The sequence below is a fragment of the Emys orbicularis genome, chromosome 11 (assembly GCF_028017835.1).
Source record: "Emys orbicularis isolate rEmyOrb1 chromosome 11, rEmyOrb1.hap1, whole genome shotgun sequence".
NCBI classification, from domain to species: domain Eukaryota; kingdom Metazoa; phylum Chordata; order Testudines; family Emydidae; genus Emys; species Emys orbicularis.
The window spans coordinates 17,429,452-17,453,237 of record NC_088693.1 but is presented as its reverse complement, the minus strand read 5'-3'; positions in this window follow the sequence as shown (position 1 = coordinate 17,453,237).

Genomic DNA, 23,786 nt, shown 5'->3' with positions numbered 1-23,786 from the left:
TAAGTAAGTAATTCCTGGGGGAGCAAACAGCTGTGCATATCTCTCTATCAGTGTTATAGAGGGCGGACAATTTGAGTTAACCCTGTATAAACTTTATACAGAGTAAAACGGATTTATTTGGGGTTTGGACCCCATTGGGAACTGGGTGTCTGGGTGCTAGAGAACTTCGTAAGCTGTTTTCATTTAAGTCTGCAGCTTTTGGAGGACGTGGTTCAGACCTGGGTCTGGTTTGCAGCAGGCTTGTGTTTCTGGCTCAACAAGATAGGGTTCCGAAGTCCGAAGCTGGCAGGGAAAATGGGCTCAGAGGTAGTCTCAGCACATCAGGTGACAGTCCCAAGGGGATCTCTGTGACCCAACTCGTCACACTCTCATCCAGGAATACAAGTTAGTCCAGACAACAAGACCATTTAATCACCTGAAAGACCAGAGAGCCATCACAGCTGCTGTGGAACCTGTCACAACTAGGTTGCCAAGAAGCCAGATGCCTGCATCTAGAGGAATGTGTGTTTCGCACAGTAACACCTATGCTTTTGGACAGAGAGCGATATGTCCAGAACGGAGGACTGTGAGCTCAAATCAGTCAATGTTCTCATTAAGGCCTCAATCGTGCTGTCACTTAGACACATGCTGAGCTGTAGGCATCTCAGCACTCCCATTGGAATCAGACTGTGGGGGTACCATTCTAAGTCTCATCGCTTACTAGAGACCGCTTACAACAGCCCCACTGGGACTGCTCCTATGTGTAACGGATGTCAAGCTTTGCCTAACTCATTTCAGGCCTGGAGCCAGGGCCCTGAACCTTCAAAGACTTACACATGTGCTTAACTTTGAGCATGTGCCTAAACCTTTGCAGGATTTGGGCCTTGGGGTGTTCTTTCTTTGGGCCTGACCCAAAGCCCAATGAAGTCATTGCCATTGACTTCAATGAACTGTGGATCAGGCCCTTAGTGTTTGAATAATTATAATTGTAATAGTTCCAGGGACAAAGGCGGGGCGGGGGGGTGGGGGAGGAGAGAAGGCAAAGATGAGTGGTTTAAACCTTTAAATTACCCCGAACCAGTTTTGTATGTTACCTACATTTAATTAAACATTAAAATGGGGGGGGGGGGGGGGAATCTTGATTGCTGTTGGGTGTGGAGGGGGGAATTTAAAGTTCCATTCACTGCCACTGTCACGAACTGTGACACAAATAACTCTCAAGCCTGGCTTAAAACATGTGTATTCTTGTTGTGAGTTTACAATGAGGCAGCTTCACAAAAATTTTTATTGTGAAAGCAAATGTTCTTTAAGGGTAATGGTTATGATATTCTGAGCCCAGATGATCCCTGTCACAATAGGAAGGCTCTCAGCACCAGGGCCGGCTCCAGGATCCAGCTGAGCAAGCAGGTGCTTGGGGCAGCCAAGGGGAAGGGGCGGCACGTCGGGCTCTTCGGCGGCAATTTGGCCGAGGGTCCCTCGGTCCCTCTTGGAAGGAAAGACCTGCCGCCGAATTGCCGCCGCCGAAGAAAGCGGCACGGTGGAGCTGCCGCGGATCGCGATCGCGGCTTTTTTTTTTCCTCCCCCCCGCCCCCTGCTGCTTGGGGCGGCAAAAACCCTGGAGCCGGCCCTGCTCAGCACAATACTTTGGTAGGAGTGGTGAGGGAGTCTCACAGAAGCATTAGAAATTGGTTGCATATCACTGTTGTAGCTGGCAGAACTGATAGGTTCATTTTAGGTTCCCTAACAGCTAAAAATGTTGGAGGAAATCTTTCATATTAGCCCTTTATGTTTCATGTCAGTATCTGCTATCAAGGCTTCATCTTTGTAATTAAGGATAAGATTTTGGATGGTGCAGGAATTGAGTTGGAGGAGATATTCTTGCACAAATGCACCTTTGCATGATGCACTATATGCTGAATCACCTCCTAAGGTACTAGAAAGGTTAATAAAGATCTGGGGAATGCACAGGTCATCCCATAAAGCTATCAATCAAGTATTGGAAAGACTGTGGAGATGCCATTCTAAGTGCATGTACTTATCCCCCGAGTTCACTTTGAGACCACTTACCACAGACAAGCTAGATTTATACTGCACTATGACTCCATTAGATTGTGGAATAGCCAATCAGAGGGCAGTTTACTGTTATTAAATATTGTTAGCGGCTTTCTCTGCAGTCTGAGGAGAAATCTATTGTTTGTTACAGCAAGAAAGCCTTGCCTTGCTAAAGACTTCTCTTACCTCTTCACTTTCCTTGGCATGCAGGGGAGGTAGAGTGAACTTTGAGAAATCACCTAGCAGGGAAAACAACAAAACTGTCCTGGTGATCAAAAGCTTCCAAGGCTGATCAAACGGTTTCAAGTGAAGATTGGGTGTTGACAATGAGAATCTAAGAAGATGCGTATCCTACTCCCACGCACCCTTTGCACATATTTTCACTCAGCTCCCTTGTTTGTCCTGTCTGCTTGCTACACCCCAGCTAGTAGGCTCCGAAAATGTTTACTGAGTGAATGTGCTAGGACCCAAGGTATGTTTAGGCGTTTGTATTGTCATGCTGTTCAGGACTTATTTATGTTGGCTAAAGTGAGTGTTCAAAAGGTTTTAAAAGTGTAGGACCAAATTCTGGTCTCAAATGCCACCGTGTAAATCTGGGGAAAGTTCTTTGATTTCCAGGAGGCACTCCAGGTTTCCACCGGTGTATGAGAGAGCTGAATTTGACATATTCAGGAGACTCCGTTTGTCAATTAAGAAAGAAGCACCACCCGTTCAGTGGTCTGGGTGAATGTACATTTTGTATAGAAATACAGCCAGTTAGGAATAATGTCCAGCAGAGTAGCCCTCTAAAATGTAACTGCTGCTACTGCATCCACTGATCGGCTTGTCCCGCCTCACCCCCAGGAATAGCCTGGGAGAACAAATAAGGGCTTGTCTTCACTACCACACTAAATCGGCACCGCTGCATCAATGCAATGGTGCTGATTTAGCATGTCTGGTGAAGATGTGCTATGTTGATGGGAGAGCGTCTCCCACCAACATAGCGCGGTGTAGACACTGCTTTAAGTTGATGTAAGTTACGTCACTCAGGGAGTGTTTTTTTCACACCCCTGAGTGATGTAACTTACTTGGACTTAGGTGGTAGTGTAGACAATCCCTAAGATTCACAGTGTGTCCTAAAGGTCAACAAATTCAGACTTTAATGAACCAAAGCAGGATACATATGCCACAGTTGAGGATACCTCATTGAAAATGCTCTCCTTCCAGCCTTCTCACTACTGGCTTGACCACCAGGGAATCTCAGCTGCCAGGGTGCTGCACTGGCAGAAAAGATGGACACCTAACTAATCAGCAAAAAGAACAGGAGTACTTGTGGCACCTTAGAGACTAACAAATTTATTAGAGCATAAGCTTTCGTGAGCTACAACCCACTTCTTCTTATGCATCCGAAGAAGTGGGTTGTAGCCCACGAAAGCTTATGCTCTAATAAATTTGTTAGTCTCTAAGGTGCCACAAGTACTCCTGTTCTTTTTGCGGATACAGACTAACACGGCTGCTACTCTGAAACCTCACTAATCAGGATCCACCCCATTTGGGGTGATGTGTTGGTAGGAAATGGGTGTATGTATGGAATCTAGTACTGAGGTGTTGGGTATTTGGGCCTTTTATATGTATATGTGATTACATGAACCTTTCATAATGCCTCCGGAGCCTTTTGTGGTGCTAAAATAACTTGATCTGGTCTTCTCATGGTATTCCAGTCCCTGAATGGTGGAAATACAATGTGAAGACCAGATTTTGCTTTATTTTGGCTTCATTAAGGGCTTCCTGAATTTAAAACTAACACATTCAGTGAGATATAAGGGCTTATTAGAACACAGCTGTGTTCTAACAGAAGCTGAGTATACTGTGATAGGGAAACGTAATTGATGAAAAGTTCCTAATACCTGTGTGAATTGAGTAATTTTGTTGTCTCACCAGTTCTTTATACATAAATCCCTCATTTCCACTGCCTCCATACAAAGCAAGCTATAATAAATTTGCTTCTTAGATGTGTGGATAGAGTCTGCCTACAGTGTATTGGTTCCAGTAGGGACCACTACATTTTATGACCTTAAGTATTTCATCTTCTGGTAGCCAATGTTTAGTCAGTGATTGAATTTTAATCTGTGAATCTTGTTCTCTAACAAATCCTGTTGCCTTTGCACCAAAACAAGTTTAGGTGGCTGTGTCTTGTGGTGTCATAGAATAGAAATTAAATTGATAAATTCTCTGATGGTGCAAAATAATGTATAATGGTCACTCCCCTAGAAAGTGGTCTAGCCTGTCTCCCTTGACATGGAAAATCTCTTCATAGTCTATTTAGAAAGGATAGTCTGGTAGCTGAGCACAGGAATAAAGAAATCTATATTCAGGTCTCACCTGCAGATTTTTATCTTGGGCAAGTCACATAGGATCCAGTTGTGAAAGAAGTTGAGGTGGAGGGTGTGACAAAGTTGGACTGTTCTTAATGTTTCCTCTGAATACTGTGTGGGTGCCTCAGTTTCCCCTATGCATTTCTTAAGTCTCTAGGTGGTGGGGAAAGGCCAGTGTGCATAAATCACTGACACTCTGTCTCCCTGGCAACAAATGGTCAGGGCCTCTTCCCCCCCTGCAAGGAAATAGCTAACGGTGAATAAAGACATCAGGTGACCTCCTGGCCCAGGAAAGAGACAAAGCCGAGAGAAGGAGGGGCTGGAGGGGGTTTCAGAGTTGGAGCTACCTGGGGACTAGGAGTGAGGGCAGACGTGGGTGTCTGGCTCTCTGAACCCCAGAATGGACCTGGCCGAGGGGTCTCGTTCGCCACTGTACCTACAAGCTCTGTTTTAGACCGTGTTCCTGTCATCTAATAAACCTCTGTTTTACTGGCTGGCTGAGAGTCACGTCTGACTGCAAAGTGGGGGTACATGCAGGACCTCTGGCTTCCCCAGGACCCCACCTGGGCGGACTCGTTGTGGGAAGCGCACGGAGAGGCATATGCTGAATGCTCCCAGGAGAGACCCAGGAGGTGAAGCCGTGTGAGCTTCTTGCCCTGAAGACAGTCTGCTCCAAGGGAGAGGAGGCTCCCCAAAGTCCTGACTGGCTTTGTGGGGAGCAGTTCCAGAGCATCGCCCGGGGACTCCATGACAGAGGGTCTAAAAGATTTGGGGTCCTGTTCTACCAGGGCCAACCTATTCCTGTGGAACAGGGGGGATCTGACCAATAGATCCTCTGCACTGCTCTAGTTGGGGAAGTGATCTGGTCATGTGTGCCAGTATCCGACTTAGAAATGCCCTAAAGTTTCCTAGTGATTTGTAAGTACCCATACTGTAAAATGTACCAGAACTAGGCTGAGCAACACAAATATTCATTGGGAACAGAGTCTTGTTCTGTAAGTGCTGTCTTTTTGTGTGTGTGTGTTTGTGTGTGGTTTTTTGTTTCATGAGACAATAACTGTCTCGTGAAAATATAAATTTTGATCATTTCATTTAGATGAATAAGCATTTGAAAATTAGTAGTCTTAATTTATGAAATGCCGATTCACTCTTTTTTCTGTGGGTTCCCCTTCGTGTCAGGTTACAAACCGATTTTGTTTTCAAATGTGTAGGAATTTAACCTGTGTTTTGCAATTTTATTAATGCATATAAATCTTTGCAATGGAAGGGCCAAGTAACTCTGAGAAAATCACATTGTAAATTAGCATCAGATTTACACTAAATTTAACCACTCCAGATTATGGATGGGTTTGTTCCTGTTAGAACAATCTAAGGCCTTGATTAACAGACCAGTGCAGCTGTACAGAGTCCTATTAACATTTGCTTAAGTGGAATTCTCTGCTATACCACTTGCCTGCAGGGCTGGGGTGTAAAGTAGTCTTAGGAGTTGAAATCCATGTACTTTACTTATGTTGTGTTGTAACACTTCTCACTGAAGCACATTCATCTTCAAAGTGCTTTGCAAATGTTATGAGTCAGATTGTGGGCTTCGCACTGGTGAGCATTTGCAAATTGTCCCATTGGTTTCAGTGGGACTACTCGTGTAACTCCCTGCCCATTATTTCAAATTGGGACCCACCTTCCTTCCATTAAAGTCAATGGAAATTTTGCTCCCTGACTTTAACGGAAGCAGGCTTGCAACGACACCATTGTGAGGTAGGCAGTAAGTAATACTATAGTAGTAGAACTACTAGTGCCTTATATGGGTTAGGAGCTATACAGACACACATGGAGAAATTCTAGGGAGACTTTACATCAATCACCTCCATTTTCAGGAGGAGACCACCCTGTCTTCTTGTTCCAGATCCTCTGTCCTAGGTAAAACGGTGCATTAGAAAAGACAACAGAGCTTACCTGGTGTAGTCCTTACTGCTGTGAGCAGCCCCTTTGACTTCTACTCAAGATAGCAAGATACACTGCTGTTGTGTAATCACTAAACCCAGGGGTAAATATTGGCAAAAGAGAGCCCTTTCATCCTTAAGGCAGGCCAGGGGCCAGATCTTTAGCTGGTGTAAATTGGCATATCTTGTCCTAGCCAGTGTAAATTGATATAGCTATACTGGCTGCCACTAGCTGAGAATCTGACCCAAGTTTTAGTCTCTGAGGAGATGCAGGAGTGTAGGATGATGGCTTTACTAAAAGTGGCTGAGAAATTTGCAAACAAAAATACAACTTTATTTTGGCTCTAAACTGTTCTTCAGCCTTTCAGTCTGTGGTTGAATCTGCATTTTTGTTTTCTGAAGATGAATCAAGGTATATTTCCCAAAATTGAAGTTCCTCCCTGTTGAAATATAAACAGATTGCAGATGTAGTGCAGGCAGTTGCAATTCTTACACAGTGCCCTTCCTGTGTCCCAAGTTCTGACTTGAAAGGATCAACTTCTGAGAAACAAGAGTCAAGATCCAGACTTCATGCCAGTCCTGCTCTAGACTTCTCCTTTAGCAGAAATTCCCAAGACAAGGCATTTGGCCAAATTAGTGGCAGTGCTAGTTTTGTGATGTGTGTTCTACAGATTGGTGGGGACTGAATAGAATCGGTCATAATCATTTCACTTTTAAAACACCATTTTGTTCCAACCACAGTCCCAAGAGAGAAAGGTCATGTCCTTACCACCAATTTTGACGGACTGTCTGCCTTTGCCATTTATCTCCCTTGCTCTTTATATTTTCACCTTTTAAAAGTGAGGGATCAAATAGGATTTTATTAAGTCTTTAAAAATGTCGATGAAATTAAATACGAAACGATCTTGTAAGTCATGGTGTGATAAAAATAAGTGATAAATAAAGCAAAACATCAGAGCTGACTCTGAAAGTTATTTTTCTACAATGAGAACTTAGCTGAATATTCAATTTCAGCCCATACTGACATCGTCTCTAGGTTTCCTTTTATATATGTGCCTGTATGTAATTATATATGCACACACATACTAGAAGTATTCAGGGATAAATCCTGATAAAGCTACTGCTGTCATTTAAATCTCCCTCTTTCCATTTTATAAGTTGATTAGGCTGTACTTAGTTTTTTGTTTTTCATGCACACACTGACTATTGGTCATAAGAAATCATAATTTGGGTAACTAGAAGTATTTCCTTACGTGGAACTGAAGCTCCTACTAAGATGCAAATTGTGCTGCAGGGAAGATAGCTGTGCTTTCCCCCCCCCCCTCCCCTTCTCTTTTCTTTTTTGACAGTCAGTTAATAAAGACTCAACAATAAGCAGCTGCCAGTGATGTCATTTGGGACTTTGTCCACAGAGCTTGTATTTACAAGTACCGAGCAACTACATAACAGCAGAAAAGCCAACTACCAACAAACTTCATGTCTGCAGTTACTGTAGGACTTTGTGGATGGTCTATAAAGCTAACCCTGTTCTTCTGACCACAGAGTTTTAAAGCTTGGTAAATAACCACTGGATAAATTCAAGAGAATTTCTGGACTACAAAGACTTCTTATGGTTCTGATTTCTCTAGGACTGTGGCATGTTTTAATTGAACAACTGCAAGTAAGGCTTTTGCTGTTTTTAGTGTTTTATCATATTTGCAAAGCTTCTTTTCTTTTAAAAATATTGTATTATGTTTCAGTATTACTACTTGTGGTTTAGGTTTAATTATAATGGCAGCAAGTATGCAGTTACTAGCAATAATTACAGTCAGACATCTGAATCTGTTTCAAGTGTGGCTAATAGTCCCATATAGCAAGGGTAATAGAAAAATCACAACTTTGATTCTAAATTTTATGTTTGCATGTGATGGTTATGCTAACCTGACTTTTTTCAATGTAACTGTAAAATTACACTCTGATTATAAAACAAAGAAGAATCATAAATATTTTTCCTCAGTTGACTGATGAAGTTTTTATGGTGGTTCCTAAGTTAGTGTCATTTTAGGACAATCAAAATTCATTCAAATAGTTAATATAGTTTCCTTATGAAGTTGTACTTCCTACTCATCTATACTTAGATTTAGGGAAAAAATAGTATGGTTTTACTTTTAATCTCTGTACTGGCTCTGGAAGCATAGGAAGTTTAAAAGTTTGTAAATCATCCATTGTAACCATTTAGGTAAAATGAGATGTATTCTACTACAACAGGAACAGTAGCATTTTTATTTTACTTATTTTTGGTAGCTGTAAACAATGAATGATAAGTAACAATGTTGAACCACTACTGAAAGGGGCTGCCCTAATAAGTGCTATTAATAATACTTTGTATTTCTTTAGTGCCTTCCATCCAAGGATCATAATGTGCTTTACAATCACTACTGAACTCAGCTTCACAACAACCCTGTGAGTTGCAATTGTAGTATCCCCATTTTACGGAGGAGGGACTGATGCACAGAGGTGACCTACCAAAGACTGCACAGGCACTCTGTTGAAAGGCTTGGAACAAATCCCGGATCTTCCAGTTCCCTGTCCCATGCCTTAACCAGAAGACCACCCTATTGAGTATAATTTCAGATATACCGTCTATTCCCCAGAAAAGCCACCTGATCACAATACTGGCCATAGAAAGCTCTAGACATCTTTTTTTTATTACTACTTTCCTCTCTTTACTGATATATCTGTTGGGAAAACAAAGCACTCTTCCTGAGGGAGGAGGTGGAAGGAAGCTCCCGTTGTCAAACATCTGAGGGTGAGTCAGCATATACCACATCTGACCCCAGTTGAAATTCAGTATAAATAGGCAAGATCCCTTCTTAATTCTAAGTACTACCAAATGTCTTCTTTTGCTCCCTCCTTGCCACCCATTTTGGCCTCATTACTAAGGCCCCACAATCTGTAAGGGTCTGTCTAGGTGGATCCATGCTCAGGATTGGTCCTAGGGCTAGATTTAAAAGAGGCTGTAGGCATTGCAACACTAAGCATCGCAGCACCTAATTTTTGTGGCGCTTTGCCACCTACTGGAATGTATAGCCCTAAGTTAGACATCCAGGCTCCCTATACAATGCATAGGGACAGTTAGACAGCTAAGAATGGGATCCACAAAAGCCAGCACACTTAGAGGGAAGCTGCCTAAACTAGCCACTAGGAAATATGGAGGGGAGGGGTGTGGCCTACACCGCAACCCTCAAAAAGAGTTAGGCATCTACATCTGATTTGGAAAGAGGCACCTATCTGCACTCATTCACTGCCATGGAACCTCTCCTGCAGAGAAGCACCTAAGCACTTCCTCATGTTTATTAAAAACAAATAAACAAACAAACAAACCCCATGAAGAAGCAAGTGGTAACGTCCCCTCCCCTTATAACAGTTAGCCCAGTGGTTACAGGTGTGGGAGAACCCGTTTAAATCCCTTCCTCTGCCTGATGTGGAGAAGAGATTTGAATTTGGGTCCTCCCCTCACTGAAGAGTGCCCTAACTGCTCAGTTTGGGGGTATTTTGGGACAGGTCTCTCACTGTCCCCTGTTGGAGCTGTGTATAAACAATTAAATATGCATTGGAACCAGGGGGGTTGGAACCTGGCTTTCCCCCCTCCCATGTGAGTGCCCAAGCCACTGAGTCATTCTCACTTACTCTGGTCGAATGCACATTTAAGTATTTATGCACAGTGGAACCGCTTCGATAGCAGACACAGAGAGAGCCCTGTCCCAGAATACCTCATAGTCAAGTGGTTAGGGCCCCCACTATGGGGAAACGGAGACCTATATTCAAATCCATTGTCCATTTCAGGCAGAGGAGAGGAATTAAACCCAGGTCTTCCACACCCTGGGTGAGTGCTCTAACCCATTCTTTCTCAATGGGGTCACTGAGATCTCCCTGACACAGTTTAGGAAGTCAGCAAGCTGGCCCCTGGTATCAAAAAGGTTGAGAAATGCTGCTCTCTAACCACTGGGCTAAAATCTACAAGGGGGTACCAACAGCCCCCTCTTCCTCTGGCTCTTTTGTGTGGGTTTATGCATAAGTGCACATGAAAAGCTCCATTGATTTCTATGGGGCTACTCACCCACATAAAATCACTCGTATGTGCAAGTGTTTAGAGGATTGGGGTTTAAATGAGCGGAGACTGAGACTCAGCAGCACTTATGTGAGGCACAAAGTCCAGTCCTACTTCCATTGTAGACAATTGCAGAACTCGAACTGATTTCAATAGGAGCGGGATCAGACCCTAAACGTCTGGAGAATTTGGGGGCATTTTTCTTTTATTTTCCTTACCTTATGTTGGCAACATAATATACAGTCCTATTTTGTATTTCATTAAACCAAATTAGGATACACAAGAGAGTCCCAGTCCTGTAGATACAACTTTAGTTGGACTTTTGCCTTGGTAAGGACTGCAGGGTTGGCCCCTGAAAATGTGCCCAAGGATGCCATATGCATAATCGTCTATCATTTTAGTATGGTGTTAAAGTGGACAATTGCCAGCAACATTTCTATTCTTCAGGCTCTTTTTTGCAATTTGAAAAGAAATGGAATAAATGCAGACTTCAGCCAGTCAACCTGACAGGTGGGACTAAATTTTGGACCAAAACACTGTACAGTTGTGCAAAGGGAGCAGCAGAATTAGCTAAAGACTAAAGCACCCTCGTTACAGGGACTGATGCTGCAAGATGCTCAACTCCCACTGATTTCAGTGAGAGTTCAGGGAGTTCTGCACCTTGCTGGATTAGGACCACGGTAAAATAAAAATGCTAATCTGGCTGTGGAAGTGTGGAGCTTCTAAAATGCAGTTTTATTGTAAGCTCTGCTTACATTATTCTGTACAATAGAAATAGGACATTAGCCATAAATGCCTACAATGCCCTGATCCACATGTGTCTAATGATGTGTGGTATGCAGAAACCTTGATTACTTTAGATATTTCCTGGTAGTTGTGTAAATTAATCAAGGTATTTTCAGGGTGAGGAATGGCTTGCTATAATCTGAAAATTACCTAGAAATCTCGCTGTGATTTCTTTGACTTTCATTCAGGTGATTCATGCTAATATGGTTTGTATTGCAGCAGAAGGTGCTAAAAATTGTCAGTAAAATTGTCTATAGGCTATGGATGATGTGAACTCTGTGAAAAGCAGCTTGGATACTAAAACAGTGGATAAACATTATGTTGCTGAAAGATGGGCTATTAGCATTGAGACACCGAGAGAACAAATGCTGTTGTTGAACTGCATGTTTGATAGGCTTGCCACGAAATGATACTGTTTGTTTTTCCAGAGCCAGCCTAGGTTTGGATGGTGTGCACATACAATAGGTCTGTGCAGCATCAAATTCATCACACATTATTTTCTTTGATCGCGCTAATTGATTATAATAATTCATCCTTATCTACATTGTTAAATCCAACAGTTCACCATGTCCTTTTGTTTCTTTGTCACTCACACATAATACAAATAGGAAGAGTTAATTACTGCATGCAACAATAGAGGCAAATTTCATTGCTTGCCTTTAATTGCAGCAGCACTGAACTGAGAGTGTGGATATTTGGGAAAGGAGAGAGGCAGAAACAGCTCTACTTAGCTGGTTGTTATTAGTAATTAGCATTCATACTTTGCCCTTCTCACACTTAGGGACAGATTATGATAACCCTACCCATGCTAAGTAGTACTATACTCCACAAATAGTCTCACTGAAATCAATGGGGCTACTTATGGAGTAAGGTACTTCTCAAAATGAATAAGGGTCTCACAATCTGGCCCTCGATGAATTGTTCTATTCAGTTAGTCTTTATCTTCAGTGCAGAACTGATATCCACAGTTGCATTTACAGAGTAAAGGAAGTAGTATTCCTGGCAAAGCAACTTTTGGATGGGATAAAATAATGACCCAATTGCTTCTCCTTCAATATTTTCCTTTTGCTCATTTCCAGAGCTCCCAGGTGTATCTTCTTAAGATATGAAATAACTTGGCTATAACATGTGCTTATAATAAATACTCAGTTCCAGGAATCTTACAAAATGGTTCACACTGATAAATTTTTGGGGGTTGTTTTTGCCAGTAGAGGGCCATGTTAAACTGAATAAAATATTTCCTTGCTAGACTGACATTTTCACTGAGTAATGTTGTTTAAAACATATGGACAATTTCAAGGGCAAAATTTGGGGTTTATTTTGGAAGCTACTGAATGATTAGTTTTTTAAAATAAGAATCACTTCACTCTAACAGCACAATGCTGTTATGTATGGGACTAATTAGACTGAAATTCTTCCCTGGTTTTTAAAATAAACATGTGGATAAAATGTATTTGAAACTGTTCTAAGTTTATAGATACAGCTCCAATAAGTCATTAAGTGGCTGTGATATACAGCAATAGCATGTGCTTTCAAGACAATGATACAAATGAGAAAAATATTGTTTTTCAGAGGTACAATCATGCTTGCATTTGATTTGGGGTCCAAAACTTGCAGTCATTATATAGGCAAACCTCCAGGATGCTCCAGTGGGAATATTGCCTGAATAAGTGCGGCAGGAATTGACTCTTGGCAAAATACTTTGTCCTCAATCTTTTATATGCAGCTTGTGTGAATTCTGCACAGCTCATGTTTTGCTGATTGCATTTAGAGGGTCATTTATTGTGCAGTGTTGTTTGTCCTTACAGCAGATGTTAAAGGATACCCCTTTAAAGGCTACTCCTCCATAGCATCTAATTATAACCTACACAAAAGCTTAACAGATGTTATAATTGTCTTTACTCTTTGATTAAATAGTTTCTGCATGATTTGCTTTCTCCTCCCCCTTCCCTCCCCAATTTCTAAGTCTTTCTGGACAATTCACGTGTCTTCAGTTTGTTGGCAGTGGTTGGTTTTTTTTGTTTTTGTTTTTACAAATTTGTGATTTTTGTTTTTATTGTTAATATTTAACAGGTTTATATGTACTGTTGGGCCAAGAAAAAGTAACACAAACACTGTGATTAGAAAATGTACGCTTGAATGAATTTTCCTCTTGCACTTAGAATCTACTGCTTCTAATGCACAATAATTGAGGTTATTCAACAGAATGTGTATTACCACATATCATATGCCATGAGTGCAAAAGAAATTTCCCGTTGAGAAAAACAGTTACGTTAAAGTCCCATCTGATTTTATCTGTGTGATTTTTGTCCTCTGTCTTGCAAATTTTCCTGGCTTCTTTAGGAGGATTGAATAATTTTGGTTGTATTGTTAGGGCCACATTGGGCCCAATAGACACAGGTCCACACTGATAGTGGTGTAATGTCAGGGGGAGCTCCAGGCAGGGCCGGCTCCAGCATTTCTGCCGCCCCAAGCAAAAAAAAAAAAAAGGCGGCAGCAATTGGAGAGAGAGGGGGAAAAAAAAGCCACGATTGGCGGCGGCAGTTCAGCGGCAGGTCCTTCGCTCCTAGAGGGAGTGAGGGACCTGCTGCCCCCGAATTGCCGCAGGTGCCGCCCCTCTCCCTTGGCCGCTCCAAGCACCTGCTTGTTAAGCTGGTGCCTGGAGCCGGCCCTGGCTCCAGGAAGGATTATGTCTTGGAAAGGACACATCCCTTGCCTGCAGAAAGCACCCTTGATAAACCATGAGATGCTGGGACCTGTCCTTCCTTCATGGCATGCCCAGTCAGCATTATGGACTAATGTGCAGGGGAAAGTGGCCATGATCCCATCTTTTCTCACCCCTTCTGGAGAAATTTGCACTCATGGGGGCACTGAATGAGTTTCTCATCCTGCTTTACTGGATTAAATATGATAGAGCTCTGGAATGACCAAAAGGAATTATCATCTATGGCTCTTTGATGATCACGAAATAAATTTGCACTCATGGTTCATTTTATGCTCATGTATTTCACAGTGGATATGGACGGGGTGGAATTCACTAGCCGGCAGCTGTAGTGGCATCTGCAGTGGGGGGTTGGGTCAGTAGATGCTGTAATTGCAAACCCTCTGGTCTCTCCTCCAGTCTACCCCTGACCCTTCCTTCTTGTTGCTGGCACAGAGGGGGTGCCCAGCCTTTCTTGCTCCCTCACTCTGTGAGGTGTCTCTCTAGCCTCTACCCCGCCTACGTGGTAGACCCATATATCCAGCCCACATGTGGACTTCTTGGAGGGGTTTTTGGCCAACATACATTTTGAAAACAGGTAATGAGAAAAAAAAGGGTTGCTCCCCACCCACCCCCATTTATGAAACCAACGTACAACCCCAAATAGGGCCTGATGGAGTCCACGAGTAGTATGAAGGAAGCCAAGACAATGGAAATCTGTGTTGTCACCTTGTCTTGAGTACCAGAAATTGAGACTGAAAGGGTGAAATCCAACGAGGTTTTATTTAGACAACCAGCAGGCAGCTCCAGTAGCAGCTGCAGTAGTAGTCCCTGACTCCAGCCATGACACACACACACACACACACACTTACACTCCTTGCTTCCTGTTAAGAAAAAATTAACTCAAAGACCACAACTCCCAGCATGCAATACTGGATCTATCAATACCACATTTCCCCCATCTTAAGAACTAACCGTATCTTACAACAGCAGTAATAATACAATAGCTTGTTACTATATTAATAAATACCAATTAAGTAATTAGCAAATAAATAAACAATAACTAAGAATAAATGGTTAGGTAACTAGAATTAAACTTCTAATGATAACTGAGTACTAATCTCCTTTTTCATTAGTAATTACATAACATCGTCTCTAGTCCATGCAGGTAGCTGTCTGACTCTGATAGCGCGTCTGTCAGGCCCAATGTTCCGTCAGTTACCCTGTACTGTCAGTGGCAAAGTAAAATCATCGGCCCCAGTTAGATGGTCTGAAACATCTTTGCTTTGCTCTTGGTGCAGGTGCAAGATGAATAAACAGCATTTCATACCTGACCATCTGACAGCTTGTAAGTGTAAAGTCCTTTCCTCCCCCCACCCCCGCAACAATTTTTAATGGAAACGTGAACCCAGGTTCTCCTTTTCATAAGATTCCAGGTTTTCATACTCTTACAAATGAACCAAATTCAATTTTCAGTTCCTCAGCCCCACAATGTTTCTGTATATATTTATATTTTTGCTGTTTCTGTTGAACTATTTATCTCCTATCCAGCTACACAGATATATCAGATGTAGGTCCCTGTAATCGATGCAATAATTCAGTAGATGACCTTTGCGTTGTGGCATGGTGTACAGCCCTATAGACTTGTAAGAAATCTGTAGTGAAGGTCATTCGTGCTTTTTTTGCCAACATGTTGTTGTTTTGCAGACTGTCTTTCAAACATCTGTTGAATTGTTCAGTTTCTCCGTTTGCTTGAGGGTAATACATGGATGATCTTCTATGTCTAATATTCCTCTCTGCCAGAAAAGTTTGACATTCCAGTGAGGCAAATTGCATTCTGTGGTCCAATACTAATTCTTTCAGGTTCCCTTTCTTGCTAAAGGGAAGAACTTGACAAGAACTTGATCACTGTAGCAGAGGTAACTTGTAATATAAATGCCACTTCTGGCCATTTACTGAAGGAGTTGATATAGCGACAGTCATTTGGCGCATTGTCTGATGGCAACCTTTTTCTTCACTGCATCTGGAAGAGAAACAGATTGTAATGGGGGCACATGCATGACCACCATCTTGTCATGTAATTGGCAAGTAATGCACATTTTTATAGGTGCTTCAGCTTGAGCATCCATTCCCAGCCAATAATACGTAGGTGCTGTTTCATTCTTACAATCTCTTGATGTGTCATGTGCCAGGTGTATGAATTCCGGCTGCAGTTCATCTGGCACAACCAGCTGGTAAGTACCTTGTATCATGCATGCTTGTAGAGAAAGTTTGTTGCATGTTCTAAAGCAAGATAGAAAAGCTGGGTCAAGGCATTTGGGATTTTGTGACCACTTTGTCATAAGCAGTTCCTGCAATTTTTGTTGAATTGGGCAGGCTAAGCAAGTAGATTTGAATTGTTATGGCTGTGAGAGTCAAGCCAGGCCATCATTCAGATTCTAAAGAACCAGCCCGTACTAATTTTTTAAGCTCTTGTGATAGAGCATCCCTGGCTGAGAATGGTAGATGGTACAACTTCTGTTGCACAGGTGTCACATTAGGTCAGGGGTCGGCAACGTTCGGCACGCGGCTCGCCAGGGTAAGCACCCTGGCGGGCCGGGCCAGTTTTATTTACCTGCTGACGCGGCAGGTTCGGCCGATCGCGGCCCCCACTGGCCGCGGTTCGCCGTCCCGGGCCAATGGGGACGGCGAGAAGCAGCGCGGGCGAGCGATGTGCTGGCGTTGCCGACCCCTGCATTAGGTTGAAGTGTAATTTTGTGAACAAATCCAAATGTACAGCCAACGGCTTCTTCTGCACCATCCTTGTTAAGAGCAGAGACTGGAGTTTGTGGTTTTAGTGGTGTCAGGTGGGGCAGAAGCAATGCACATTGACTACCCATGCATGTTTAGTGTGGCAAACAAATCTGCCTACAATAGGAGTACCCCTATGGATGATATCGAATTCCACTGGTACAATGTGGAATTAATGTGATTAGCAATACTTATGGTTTTCTGTAAGGTCAGGTCCCATTGAAGTAGTAAGCACAACTAATATGAGGCACAACTGTTTTTCTCCCCAAGCTGATCTCAAATCATTTTTTTCTGCCGTGTTGCCAAAATCGCATTCAGTTCCCTTAAAGCAGCAATATACTGATCTGTCAATTTCCCCTACTTTCTGTTCATGCTGGGAGAATTTGTAGCGTTCAGCTACCACATTTACTTTAGTCACAAAAAATTCTTTAATGCAGCAAGTGTAGTCTAATATTTATCATCCAGAAAGGGAAGGTTGTAAAATATATGCTGCCCTTCTGCTCCAAGGCAGTGAATAAGCAGAGCATGTTTTTTGTGTTTCAGAAAGTTCTGTCAAAGACATAGTTCTCAAACACTCTAATCCAAGCATTAAAAGAAACTGGCTAGTCACTTGGACTTTGAAAAAACGGTGCAGATAGATTCAGGGGCGGGAGAGTCACTCTTCTCCAAACTAAATAAACCCAGTTCCCTCAGGCCTCTCCTCATAAGTCATGTGTCCCAGACGCATAATCATTTTCGTTGCCCTCCGCTGGACTCTTTCCAATTTGCCCACATCCTTTCTGTAGTGGGGGGGCCCCAAACTGGACTCAATACTCCAGATGTGGCCTCACCAGTGCCAAATAGAGGGGAATAATCACTTCCCTTGATCTGCTGGCAACACTCCTACTAATGCAGCCCAATATGCCGTTAGCCTTCTTGGCAACAAGGGCACACTGCTGACTCATATCCAGCTGCTCATCCACTGTAATCCCCAGGTCCTTTTCTGCAGAACTGCTGCTTAGCCAGTCGATCCCCAGCCCGTAGCAGTGCATGGGATTCTTCCATCCTAAGGGCAGGACTCTGCACTTGTCCTTGTTGAACCTCATCAGATTTCTTTTGGCCCAGTCCTCCAATTTGTCTAGGTCACTCTGGACCCTATCTTTACCCTCCAGCATATCTGCCTCTCCCCCCAACTTAGTGTCATCCGCGAACTTGCTGAGGGGGCAATCCATCCCATCATATAGATCATTCATGAAGATGTTGAACAAAACCGGCTCCAGGACTGATCTCTGGGGCACTCTGCTTGATACCGGCTTCCAGCTAGACACTGAGCCGTTGATCCACTACCCATTGAGCCTGACAATCTAGCCAGCTTTCTATCCACCTTATAGTCCATTCATCCAATCCATACTACTTTAACTTGCTGGCAAAAATACTGTGGGAGACCATATCAAAAGCTTTGCTAAAGTCAAGGTATATCATGTCTATTGCTTTCCCCATATCCACAGAGTCAGTTATCTCATCATAGAAGGCAATCAGGTTGGTCAGACATGACTTGCCCTTGTTGAATCCATGTTGACTGTTCCTGAACACTTTCCTGTCCTCCAAGTGCTTCAAAATGGATTTCTTGAGGACCTACTTCATGATTTTTCCAGGGATTGAGGTGAGGCTTATCAGTCTGTAGTTCTCCAGATTCTTCTTCTTCCCTTTTAAAAGATGGGTACTATATATGCCTTTTTCCAGTCATCTGGGACCTCCCCCGATCGCCACAAGTTTTCAAAGATAATGGCCAATGACTCCACAATCACATCAGCCAACTCCCTCAGCACCCTCTGATGCATTGCATCCGGCCCCATGGACTTGTGTATGTCCAGCTTTTCTAAATAGTCCTTAACCTGTTCTTTCACCATTGAGGGCTGCTCACCTCCTCCCCATACTGTGCTGCCCAGTGCAGCAGTCTGAGAGCTGAACTTGTCTGTGAAGACCGAGGCAAAAAAAGCATTGAGTACTTCAGCTTTTTTCACATCATCTGTCACTAGGTTACCTCCCCCATTCATGGTCACTATTCCTAGCCCATCTGGACATTTAGACTTTATGATGCCAGTTTTGTACTGTTCCTGCAACTTTACTCCAGTGAGACACCTCCTATGTTTCTGGAATATCTTACGGTATCTATGGAGTCTAGTTCATAACATTTGCTGCAATGGTGACAATGAACTCTCCTAATATGGCCCACATTAGTGTAGGTTTTATCAAATACTACTCTGGACATATTTGTATTGGTCTGCACTATAATACTTTGCCTTGGCAATGTACAACGCCATTTGTCTGGGGATCTCAAAGTGCTTTACAAACTGGGGTACGTTGTTTATGGATTTACAAAAAATACTGTATCCTTCCAGTTCTTACATCTGAAATCTCATTACTTCTGAATACTTTCCATTTATAAACTGGAGGGATAGATGAGTTAAGAAAAAAATTGCAGCGTGCCAACTGTGCTCGTGCAGAGTATTTTAATTATCAGACACCTGTCCACTACCAACTTATAGTGTTTCATATAGGTCACTGAACAGCCAGATGATGGTAATGACTTTCATTCACTATCATCCTGGTGTGAATTTGAAACCATGATCCAGAAGTGAAAGGCTAACATTTCAATTACCAATACTCTGAGCCTTCCAATTCCCCATATTACACTGGTGCTAGAAGTCCTAAATTTCACATCTGTGGAACATTTATAAATTATGACATATTAAAAGATCAGCTTAAATCACTAAGAATTTTAGCATCTGTTAATAATTGCTACTGAAGGAGACTATTAAAGGGTAAACTGGCTAAGAGTGTCTTTAATAAACACATTTCTCCCTTATGTCATCTGTTCCAAGATGTTCCATAACTATGTCTTAAAACTGCACAAGCAAAGGAAAATGCAAAATGGACTGGACAAGGAAAAACAACAATAGAACACCATGGAAAGACTCAGGCTGGCCATTCTCCTCGTCTCTCCACTCAAGAATCCTTACATTTCTCTTCTATTAAACTAATACAAGACTAATTAGTTTCCCCAAAGCTCAAATTCTGTCATGTTTTTATTGGTTGTGTATCTAACATCATGATGTTTATGGGAAACAATTTCCCTCAGTTCCATTTACCAGTCTTTAATCAAGTGAATTGTGTTTCTTCTCCATCATCACAAGAAAAAAAAACAGCTTTAACCAGCCAGTACTGAAAATTTATGGGCTAGATTCTCACTTTAGGCACAGCCCTCGGCAAGATATAGTGCATAAGCTGCACCGCTCAGGGGTACCCATGGGAAGCATTGTGACTCAGACACACCTTTGGGTCACAATTCCTCCCTGGCTTCTTCCTTGCTCTCTTGGGTGTGTGTGGGGGAGAGGGGAGGAAAAGGAATTTTACAGCTGATACCACACTTTTCCCTTTCCACCTTCCTAAGAAACAGGAGACTGCCATTATGCTTAGTGTAGATGTGTGTATGTTGTTGTTTTCCTAATCGTGTGTTGTAGGGTGTAGTTTTTACCCCTGAAAAAGCACCTTGGAAAACAGTCGCATCAGATAAGAGTAACTGGCAGCCATTGCTTCCACAAGAAAGAGAGATTGCATTATCTCATGCTAATGTGACCACCACCACAAGGCATACAAATGTCCCTCAAACAACAGTGGGTGAGTGACCTTTGAAATTTAAAATAAATAAAAACTTAACCTCTGTTTCCCTCCATCCCCTCCTTGTACTCTCTCTCCATTACCTTAGTGTTATTGTTAATGGTAGTCTGCCATATCGTCTACATTTCTGTTTTGTGTCATTTGAAATAAGTGCAGACTCGTTAAAGAGATCAGTAGGATGACATAAAAACAGAAGAGTTCTCAACCTCTAACTAGGAGTTTCATGAGCGTTTTAAAATTTACATTTTTATTAAGTTTCTGGCAGATGGCAAGAATGGAAGTTAGTCTGTAACAGCCCGTGCTCTTACAGAGAAGTTGAAGTAAGGCACTGCAGCAGCTGACTGCTGGGGGGAAAGGGAGGGGCTGTTGTTTATATTTTTCCAAAGCTAAGCTCTCGCCCTAATATAGATCAGCCACTACAACGCAGTAAAAGAGAATTGTAGAAGAAAGAGATGGAAAAATCCTATTAGGGTCTGTCATCCACCCTGTCAGTGTAACACTGTTCCCTATAGTATATTTTATTGCCCCTTATCCTGTCTCGTTTTTAATATCACAAGTATTTGACCAATTCCCTTGGAAGATGATACCAGAGTCTATATTGGATTTCACTATACATAGTTTTCTCCAACTACTCAGTGTCTTTTTTCTCCCCTTTTTTTCTGTTTAACCTCATTGTACGAACCCTAATCAATTCCTCATTGTCTTTGATGTTTGTATACATCTCTCAAATACGTGTAGATAGTTATGCTCTCCCATCCCTTCCTCCTCTTGTAATTGTTTAAAACAACAATGTACAGCTTTGTTAACCTTTCTCCACATAAGCCAGTGCCTTAATCATTTTTATTGCTGTACAAAAGCCCAATGAACACAATCAGCAGTATGTTGGTTTCTAAGGGTAACATCCTGGCCCTGTTGAAGTTAATGGGGGTTTTGATGTTGATATTAATTGGGCCAGGATTCCATCCTAAATTCAGAGGAATTATTGCATCATGCAAGACATGATGATTCCCTTCTTCCTCTACTCCAGCTTCTCAAACCTTTTAATTTTGATTCATAGATAAATGTTATAAATACATCGGAGTGCACATTTGCTTTTGAAACTATTGTGTGTTTCAGATTTGTATCAAAACTAGGTGGGTCTGAGTCACTTCATAGGTTCCCTGGGCTAGTGCCCACATGTCTCACCTAAAAGATTGATTGGTAATGTGGCAGGGTGGCTGGCTCTTTAAGGAGAGCTGGGGCTCAGTTTCACAGCCAGCCAACCCTCCTCCCCAGGTGGGGAAAATTAGGGTCATGTTACTCTGAGGCTAGGTCTACACTACAGCGGGGGGTCGACCTAAGATACGCAACTTCAGCTACGTGAATAGCGTAGCTGAAGTGGCGTATTTTAGGTCGACTTACCTGGCTGTGAGGACGGCGGCAAGTCGACCGCTGCCGCGCCGCCGTCGACTCCGCTACCGCCTCTTGCCGCGGTGGATTTCCGGAGTCGACGGTAGAGCCATCAGGGATCAATTTTATCGCGTCTTCACTAGACGCGGTAAGTCGATCCCCGATAGACCGATTGCTACCCGCCAATCCGGCGGGTAGTGAAGACGTGCCCTTAGATAAAGGAGAGGCCTGGTTAGTGAAATTGAGACTTCACCTGGCAGGGGATGGGGGGCTGCTGAAAGAGATGTGGGAGCTCCTGCAGGAAATGGTGGAACTCAGGGGAGAAAAGACTCCAACTAGGTAGAGCTACGAGTGGCCTGCTAAAGCAGCGAATGGCTCTGGGCAGGAGGACGTGGGAGAGGCTTGAAAGACTTTCAAGTGAGTCTGGGCAGGGCTTGATGAAGGATGAATACCTGAATTTTGAACTTGAAGGACTTTATTTTGGAACTGTTTATGATAATAAACCAGCCCAAGTAGGGGCGTTGTTGGCTGCCAGAAAACCTTTGTGAAATTACCGAGAAGCCCTAAAGAGAAGGAAACTGAGGCAGGGATACTGCAAGGTATCTCCAGGCCATGAGGTGGTGCTCTGGAGGCAATGACCCTGATACCGTTGGGTTTCTGTTTTTGTTTTAATGTTGCAGACTTCAAATAGTTACAAAGGAAAAATAATTGGTGCAAACTGTATTGCAGAGGTATGATTTTTTTTTTTTAAATAAAAGCTGATATAGGATCAGAAACTTAACAATTCTTATTAATTCAATATATTGCTTGAAGAGTGGCTAAACATATCAATATTTTATAATGAAATAAAACTTCTTTATATTCCAGATGTCTTTTTCTTTTCTTATCTTTTTCATATTCTAGAAATGATATCTAGACTTGTAAGACTACCATATAGAGACCAAATCCCCATCTCAGATCATTCGTGAACTTTTCCATCATAAGATTATCCCATCCTCTCCTGAATCACAAAGATGAATTCGTCCAATTGAAGTTGGACGAATGTGAAAAGAATTTCCCCCTATTTTCATTGATCGTCCCTGTCATTCTATCATCTAAGCATATATTACAAAAATTGATACAAACAACTGTGTTCAACATGTCTCCAAAATCACACTCCTCAATTTTTAACATTTTTTCATTTTTAATAAGGAGGAACCAGGTTGTGCCACTCTTGTTCACACTGGGCCAGATTTTCTAGACAACTAAATTCAATTTACACTGCATAAGAAGCACAAAGTACATTTTTAAAGCAGCAGCAGAATGTCCCTGGAGAATTTTTCCTGTTTAGGGGGAATCCCTGCTGGTGTACAGTTGGAGAAGATCGCCTAGCTGCCTCCTATGCTAGCTAGCTATCTTCCTACCACCAATGAGTGTCAGAGGTGTGGGTGGTGGAGTCAGGTTCTAGTATGACTGATCCCTTGGTGGTGTAAGCTTGGCAAAAGCAAGATTAGACCTCTTCTGCTGACTCCCTGTGGCTGCCACTGTTGGCTATGACTGAGCACATCTTGGAAATAATGGAGAATGGGGCAACGGAGTGATAATTTACTCCTCAAGTGGTCCCACTGAAATGAATGAAGGTACTTGTGGAGTAAGGATGGCAGAATCTGGCCTGTAATAAAGTGTCTAGTGCTGTCTAGGGGTTGGAATGAGAACTATTCAACTGTGTTTCGAGCCGTAGGGTGTAGCAGCCCACAAGTGGTAGGGGCTTGTCCTTTGAAGCAGGAGAAGCCGAGTTCTTTCTCTGGGGCCACTGGATGAGATTACCAAGACCTTTCTCCCCTTCCCAGCCCTGCTCAATTTGTGACTTTAGCTATGGGGTTTCAATAGGGCTATTCACTCAACCCTCTGCACTGTGAGCAAATAGGTGGGAAGTGGGCAGGAAGTGGGAGAAGCCCTTGCTCTGCCTCTTCTTACTTGTGATACACAGTGGAGAATAAGCTTCTCCACAAAAAGGGACGAAGCACTAACATCTTCCTCAGAGTCCGCGGATTATGACTCAGAAT